Here is an 8,502-nt window from a genome sequence, read left to right as displayed (position 1 = left end):
AGATTGTTTGTGTGAGAGGGCGAGAGAGAGAGATTGTTTGTGTGAGAGGGCGAGAGAGAGAGATTGTTTGTGGGTTGCATTCTCTTTCGTTTATTGCCGTTTTGCTCTTGTACCTGTTCTTTGAAGCGGATGCAATAAATATTGTTTTCACTTTGAGCATTCTTGTTTCTTGTTCATGTTGCTGTGAGGAATTTCACAACAGCCTAATTCTGCAGTGTTGTGTGTTAAATGGCGTTGAGAACAAAAGCTTTCACTGCTGACAAGATTCTTGTAAAGAAAGACAACCCTGACTGTGAAATAATACAAGAAGACGGCAAGTTACGGTTTTGGGATGTAGAAGCTATGATTCATAGCTTGGAATGGGTGTTGCTTCATGTGTGGTGTAAAGATATGTGTGTGTGTGTGTGTGTGTGTGTGTGTGTGTCTGTGTGTGTGTGTGTGTGTGTGTGTGTGTGTGTGTGTGTGTGTGATATCGTCTAAAACACGTTTTAAGCTAGAACTTCAAAACTCAGTTTGATGAACTCAAGATAAGACCTATAAAGCGATTAAAGGTCACAACGGGGTCGAGTTTGGGTTTCAAAACAAACAAAAAAATTACTATTTTCTTAGGTGTTGATGGTGTTGAAACATTGCAAACCAACTTAGCATGAAGACTGAGAAGGGAAACCAACTTAGCATGAAGACTGAGAAGGGAAACCAACTTAGCATGGAGACTGAGAAGGGAAACCAACTTAGCAAGGAGACAGAAGGGAAACCAACTTAGCATGGAGACAGAAAGGAAACCAACTTAGCAAGGAGACTGAGAAGGGAAACCAACTTAGCAAGGAGACAGAAGGGAAACCAACTTAGCATGGAGACAGAAAGGAAACCAACTTAGCATGGAGACAGAAAGGAAACCAACTTAGCATGGAGACAGAAAGGAAACCAACTTAGCATGGAGACAGAAAGGAAACCAACTTAGCATGGAGACAGAAAGGAAACCAACTTAGCATGAAGACAGAAAGGAAACCAACTTAGCATGGAGACAGAAGGGAAACCAACTTAGCATGGAGACAGAAAGGAAACCAACTTAGCATGGAGACAGAAAGGAAACCAACTTAGCATGGAGACTGAGAAGGGAAACCAACTTAGCATGAAGACTGAGAAGGGAAACCAACTTAGCATGAAGACTGAGAAGGGAAACCAACTTAGCATGGAGACAGAAAGGAAACCAACTTAGCATGGAGACAGAAGGGAAACCAACTTAGCAAGGAGACAGAAAGGAAACCAACTTAGCATGGAGACTGAGAAGGGAAACCAACTTAGCATGGAGACTGAGAAGGGAAACCAACTTAGCATGGAGACAGAAAGGAAACCAACTTAGCATGGAGACAGAAAGGAAACCAACTTAGCATGAAGACTGAGAATGGAAACCAACTTAGCATGAAGACTGAGAAGGGAAACCAACTTAGCATGGAGACTGAGACAGGAAACCAACTTAGCATAAAGACTGAGACAGGAAACCAACTTAGCATGGAGACTGAGACAGGGAACCAACTTAGCATGAAGACTGAGAAGGGAAACCAACTTAGCATGGAGACAGAAAGGAAACCAACTTAGCAAGGAGACAGAAGGGAAACCAACTTAGCATGGAGACTGAGAAGGGAAACCAACTTAGCATGGAGACTGAGAAGGGAAACCAACTTAGCATGAAGACTGAGACAGGAAACCAACTTAGCATGGAGACTGAGAAGGGAAACCAACTTAGCATGGAGACTGAGAAGGGAAACTAACTTAGCATGAAGACTGAGACAGGAAACCAACTTAGCATGGAGACTGAGAAGGGAAACCAACTTAGCATGGAGACTGAGAAGGGAAACCAACTTAGCATGGAGACTGAGAAGGGAAACCAACTTAGCATGGAGACTGAGAAGGGAAACCAACTTAGCATGAAGACTGAGAAGAGAAACCAACTTAGCATGGAGACTGAGAAGGGAAACCAACTTAGCATGGAGACTGAGAAGGGAAACCAACTTAGCATGGAGACTGAGAAGGGAAACCAACTTAGCATGGAGACTGAGAAGGGAAACCAACTTAGCATGGAGACTGAGAAGGGAAACCAACTTAGCATGGAGACTGAGAAGGGAAACCAACTTAGCAAGGAGACAGAGAAGGGAAACCAACTTAGCATGGAGACTGAGAAGGGAAACCAACTTAGCATGGAGACTGAGAAGGGAAACCAACTTGGCATGAAGACTGAGAAGGGAAACCAACTTAGCAAGGAGACAGAAGGGAAACCAACTTAGCAAGGAGACAGAAAGGAAACCAACTTAGCAAGGAGACAGAAAGGAAACCAACCTAGCATGGAGACTGAGAAGGGAAACCAACTTAGCATGGAGACAGAAGGGAAATCAACTTAGCATGAAGACAGAAGGGAAACCAACTCAGCATGGAGACAGAAAGGAAACCAACCTAGCATGAAGACTGAGAAGGGAAACCAACCTAGCATGGAGACAGAAGGGAAACCAACTTAGCATGGAGACTGAGAAGGGAAACCAACTTAGCATGGAGACAGAAAGGAAACCAACTTAGCATGGAGACAGAAAGGAAACCAACTTAGCATGGAGACAGAAAGGAAACCAACTTAGCATGGAGACAGAAGGGAAACCAACTTAGCATGGAGACAGAAAGGAATCCAACTTAGCATGGAGACAGAAAGGAAACCAACCTAGCATGGATACTGAGAAGGGAAACCAACTTAGCAAGGAGACAGAAAGGAAACCAACCTAGCATGGAGACTGAGAAGGGAAACCAACTTAGCAAGGAGACAGAAAGGAAACCAACCTAGCATGGAGACTGAGAAGGGAAACCAACTTAGCAAGGAGACAGAAAGGAAACCAACTTAGCATGGAGACTGAGAAGGGAAACCAACTTAGCAAGGAGACAGAAAGGAAACCAACTTAGCATGGAGACAGAAGGGAAACCAACCTAGCATGGAGACAGAAAGGAAACCAACTTAGCATGGAGACAGAAAGGAAACCAACTTAGCATGGAGACTGAGAAGGGAAACCAACTTAGCATGGAGACTGAGAAGGGAAACCAACTTAGCATGGAGACTGAGAAGGGAAACCAACTTAGCATGGAGACTGAGAAGGGAAACCAACTTAGCATGGAGACTGAGAAGGGAAACCAACTTAGCATGGAGACTGAGAAGGGAAACCAACTTAGCATGGAGACTGAGAAGGGAAACCAACTTAGCATGGAGACTGAGAAGGGAAACCAACTTAGCAAGGAGACAGAAGGGAAACCAACTTAGCATGAAGACTGAGAAGGGAAACCAACTTAGCATGAAGACTGAGAAGGGAAACCAACTTAGCATGGAGACTGAGAAGGGAAACCAACTTAGCATGAAGACTGAGAAGGGAAACCAACTTAGCATGGAGACAGAGAAGGGAAATCAACTTAGCATGAAGACAGAAGGGAAACCAACTCAGCATGGAGACAGAAAGGAAACCAACCTAGCATGAAGACTGAGAAGGGAAACCAACCTAGCATGGAGACAGAAGGGAAACCAACCTAGCATGAAGACTGAGAAGGGAAACCAACTTAGCATGGAGACAGAAAGGAAACCAACTTAGCATGGAGACAGAAAGGAAACCAACTTAGCATGAAGACAGAAGGGAAACCAACTTAGCATGGAGACAGAAGGGAAACCAACTTAGCAAGGAGACAGAAAGGAAACCAACTTAGCATGGAGACAGAAAGGAAACCAACTTAGCAAGGAGACTGAGAAGGGAAACCAACTTAGCAAGGAGACAGAAGGGAAACCAACTTAGCATGGAGACAGAAAGGAAACCAACTTAGCATGGAGACAGAAAGGAAACCAACTTAGCATGGAGACTGAGAAGGGAAACCAACTTAGCATGGAGACAGAAAGGAAACCAACTTAGCATGGAGACAGAAAGGAAACCAACTTAGCAAGGAGACAGAAAGGAAACCAACTTAGCATGGAGACAAAAAGGAAACCAACTTAGCATGGAGACAGAAAGGAAATCAACTTAGCAAGGAGACAGAAAGGAAACCAACTTAGCATGGAGACAGAAGGGAAACCAACTTAGCATGGAGACAGAAAGGAAACCAACTTAGCAAGGAGACAGAAAGGAAACCAACTTAGCATGGAGACAAAAAGGAAACCAACTTAGCATGGAGACAGAAAGGAAACCAACTTAGCATGGAGACTGAGACAGGGAACCAACTTAGCATGAAGACTGAGAAGGGAAACCAACTTAGCATGGAGACTGAGAAGGGAAACCAACTTAGCAAGGAGACAGAAAGGAAACCAACTTAGCATGGAGACAGAAGGGAAACCAACTTAGCATGAAGACTGAGAAAGGAAGCCAACTTAGCAAGGAGACATAAAGGAAACCAACTTAGCATGGAGACAGAAGGGAAACCAACTTAGCATGGAGACAGAAGGGAAACCAACTTAGCATGGAGACAGAAAGGAAACCAACTTAGCATGGAGACAGAAAGGAAACCAACTTAGCATGAAGACAGAAAGGAAACCAACTTAGCATGGAGACAGAAAGGAAACCAACCTAGCATAAAGACTGAGAAGGGAAACCAACTCAGCATGGAGACAGAAAGGAAACCAACCTAGCATGAAGACTGAGAAAGGAAACCAACTTAGCATGAAGACTGAGAAAGGAAACCAACTTAGCATGGAGACAGAAAGGAAACCAACCTAGCATGAAGACTGAGAAAGGAAACCAACTTAGCATGGAGACAGAAAGGAAACCAACTTAGCATGGAGACAGAAAGGAAACCAACTTAGCATGGAGACTGAGAAGGGAAACCAACTTAGCATGGAGACTGAGAAGGGAAACCAACTTAGCATGAAGACTGAGACAGGAAACCAACTTAGCATGGAGACTGAGAAGGGAAACCAACTTAGCATGGAGACTGAGAAGGGAAACCAACTTAGCATGAAGACTGAGACAGGAAACCAACTTAGCATGGAGACTGAGAAGGGAAACCAACTTAGCATGGAGACTGAGAAGGGAAACCAACTTAGCATGGAGACTGAGAAGGGAAACCAACTTAGCATGGAGACTGAGAAGGGAAACCAACTTAGCATGGAGACTGAGAAGGGAAACCAACTTAGCATGGAGACTGAGAAGGGAAACCAACTTAGCATGAAGACTGAGACAGGAAACCAACTTAGCATGGAGACTGAGAAGGGAAACCAACTTAGCATGGACACTGAGAAGGGAAACCAACTTAGCATGGAGACTGAGAAGGGAAACCAACCTAGCATGGAGACTGAGAAGGGAAACCAACTTAGCATGGAGACTGAGAAGGGAAACCAACTTAGCATGGAGACTGAGAAAAGAAACCAACCTAGCATGAAGACTGAGAAGGGAAACCAACTTAGCATGGAGACTGAGAAAAGAAACCAACCTAGCATGAAGACTGAGAAGGGAAACCAACTTAGCATGGAGACTGAGAAGGGAAACCAACTTAGCATGAAGACTGAGAAGGGAAACCAACTTGGCATGAAGACTGAGAAAGGAAACCAACTTGGCATGAAGACTGAGAAAGGAAACCAACTTAGCATGGAGACTGAGAAGGGAAACCAACTTAGCATGGAGACAGAAAGGAAACCAACTTAGCATGGAGACAGAAAGGAAACCAACTTAGCATGAAGACTGAGAAGGGAAACCAACTTAGCATGGAGACTGAGAAGGGAAACCAACTTAGCATGGAGACAGAAAGGAAACCAACTTAGCATGAAGACTGAGAAGGGAAACCAACTTAGCATGGAGACTGAGAAGGGAAACCAACTTAGCATGGAGACTGAGAAGGGAAACCAACTTAGCATGGAGACAGAAAGGAAACCAACTTAGCATGAAGACTGAGAAGGGAAACCAACTTAGCATGGAGACTGAGAAGGGAAACCAACCTAGCATGAAGACTGAGAAGGGAAACCAACTTAGCATGGAGACTGAGACAGGAAACCAACTTAGCATGGAGACTGAGAAGGGAAACCAACTTAGCATGAAGACTGAGAAGGGAAACCAACTTAGTATGGAGACTGAGAAGGGAAACCAACTTAGCATGAAGACTGAGACAGGAAACCAACTTAGCATGGAGACTGAGAAGGGAAACGAACTTAGCATGGAGACTGAGAAGGGAAACCAACTTAGCATGGAGACTGAGAAGGGAAACCAACTTAGCATGAAGACTGAGAAGGGAAACCAACTTAGCATGAAGACTGAGAAGGGAAACCAACTTAGCATGGAGACTGAGAAGGGAAACCAACTTAGCATGAAGACTGAGAAGGGAAACCAACTTAGCATGGAGACTGAGAAGGGAAACCAACTTAGCATGGAGACTGAGCAGGGAAACCAACTTGGCATGAAGACTGAGAAGGGAAACCAACTTAGCATGGAGACTGAGAAAGGAAACCAACTTGGCATGAAGACTGAGAAAGGAAACCAACTTGGCATGAAGACTGAGAAGGGAAACCAACTTAGCATGGAGACTGAGAAGGGAAACCAACTTAGCATGGAGACTGAGAAGGGAAACCAACTTAGCATGGAGACTGAGAAGGGAAACCAACTTAGCATGGAGACTGAGACAGGAAACCAACTTAGCATGGAGACTGAGAAAAGAAACCAACCTAGCATGGAGACTGAGAAGGGAAACCAACTTAGCATGGAGACTGAGAAGGGAAACCAACTTAGCATGAAGACTGAGAAGGGAAACCAACTTGGCATGAAGACTGAGAAAGGAAACCAACTTAGCATGGAGACTGAGAAGGGAAACCAACTTAGCATGGAGACTGAGAAGGGAAACCAACTTAGCATGGAGACTGAGAAGGGAAACCAACTTAGCATGGAGACTGAGAAGGGAAACCAACTTAGCATGGAGACTGAGAAGGGAAACCAACTTAGCATGGAGACTGAGAAGGGAAACCAACTTAGCATGGAGACTGAGAAGGGAAACCAACTTAGCTTGAAGACTGAGAAAGGAAACCAACTTAGCATGGAGACTGAGAAGGGAAACCAACTTAGCATGGAGACTGAGAAGGGAAACCAACTTAGCATGGAGACTGAGAAGGGAAACCAACTTAGCATGGAGACTGAGAAGGGAAACCAACTTAGCATGAAGACTGAGAAGGGAAACCAACTTAGCATGGAGACAGAAAGGAAACCAACTTAGCATGGAGACTGAGACAGGGAACCAACTTAGCATGAAGACTGAGAAGGGAAACCAACTTAGCATGGAGACAGAAAGGAAACCAACTTAGCATGGAGACTGAGAAGGGAAACCAACTTAGCATGGGGACTGAGAAGGGAAACCAACTTAGCATGGAGATTGAGAAGGGAAACCAACTTAGCATGGAGACTGAGAAGGGAAACCAACTTAGCATGGAGACTGAGACAGGAAACCAACTTAGCAAGGAGACAGAAAGGAAACCAACTTAGCATGGAGACAGAAAGGAAACCAACTTAGCATGAAGACTGAGAAGGGAAACCAACTTAGCATGGAGACAGAAGGGAAACCAACTTAGCATGGAGACAGAAGGGAAACCAACTTAGCATGGAGACAGAAGGGAAACCAACTTAGCATGGAGACATAAAGGAAACCAACTTAGCATGGAGACAGAAGGGAAACCAACTTAGCATGGAGACAGAAGGGAAACCAACTTAGCATGGAGACAGAAGGGAAACCAACTTAGCATGGAGACTGAGAAGGGAAACCAACTTAGCATGGAGACTGAGAAGGGAAACCAACTTAGCATGGAGACTGAGAAGGGAAACCAACTTAGCATGGAGACTGAGAAGGGAAACCAACTTAGCATGGAGACAGAAAGGAAACCAACTTAGCATGGAGACAGAAGGGAAACCAACTTAGCATGGAGACTGAGAAGGGAAACCAACTTAGCATGGAGACTGAGAAGGGAAACCAACTTAGCATGAAGACTGAGAAAGGAAACCAACTTGGCATGAAGACTGAGAAGGGAAACCAACTTAGCATGGAGACTGAGAAGGGAAACCAACTTAGCATGAAGACTGAGAAGGGAAACCAACTTAGCATGGAGACAGACAGGAAACCAACTTAGCATGGAGACTGAGACAGGAAACCAACTTAGCATGGAGACTGAGAAGGGAAACCAACTTAGCATGAAGACTGAGAAGGGAAACCAACTTGGCATGAAGACTGAGAAAGGTGTGCGTGGGAGTTTCAGCCTATGAACGCAGAAGAAGAAGGTTGTTTATTGTTTTAGTTTTGTTACCGTCCCTGCCACCTATATGGCTATCCGCCACCGACGCAAGTTGGTTTGCTTTTTGTCTCCATGCTAAGTTGGTTTCCCTTCACACTCGTGTTTTTTGCACGCGTGGGTTTTTACGTGTATGAGCATTTGTACCCCGCCATTTAGGCAGCCATACGCCGCTTTCGGGGTAAGAAAGCTGGGTATTTTCGTGTTTCTATAAAGCCCGTCTTGTGCCCAGATAA

Source organism: Littorina saxatilis, linkage group LG4 (assembly GCF_037325665.1).
Source record: "Littorina saxatilis isolate snail1 linkage group LG4, US_GU_Lsax_2.0, whole genome shotgun sequence".
NCBI lineage: Eukaryota > Metazoa > Mollusca > Gastropoda > Littorinimorpha > Littorinidae > Littorina > Littorina saxatilis.
The sequence above is the reverse complement of the archived record's forward strand: the minus strand, read 5'-3'. Positions refer to the sequence as shown.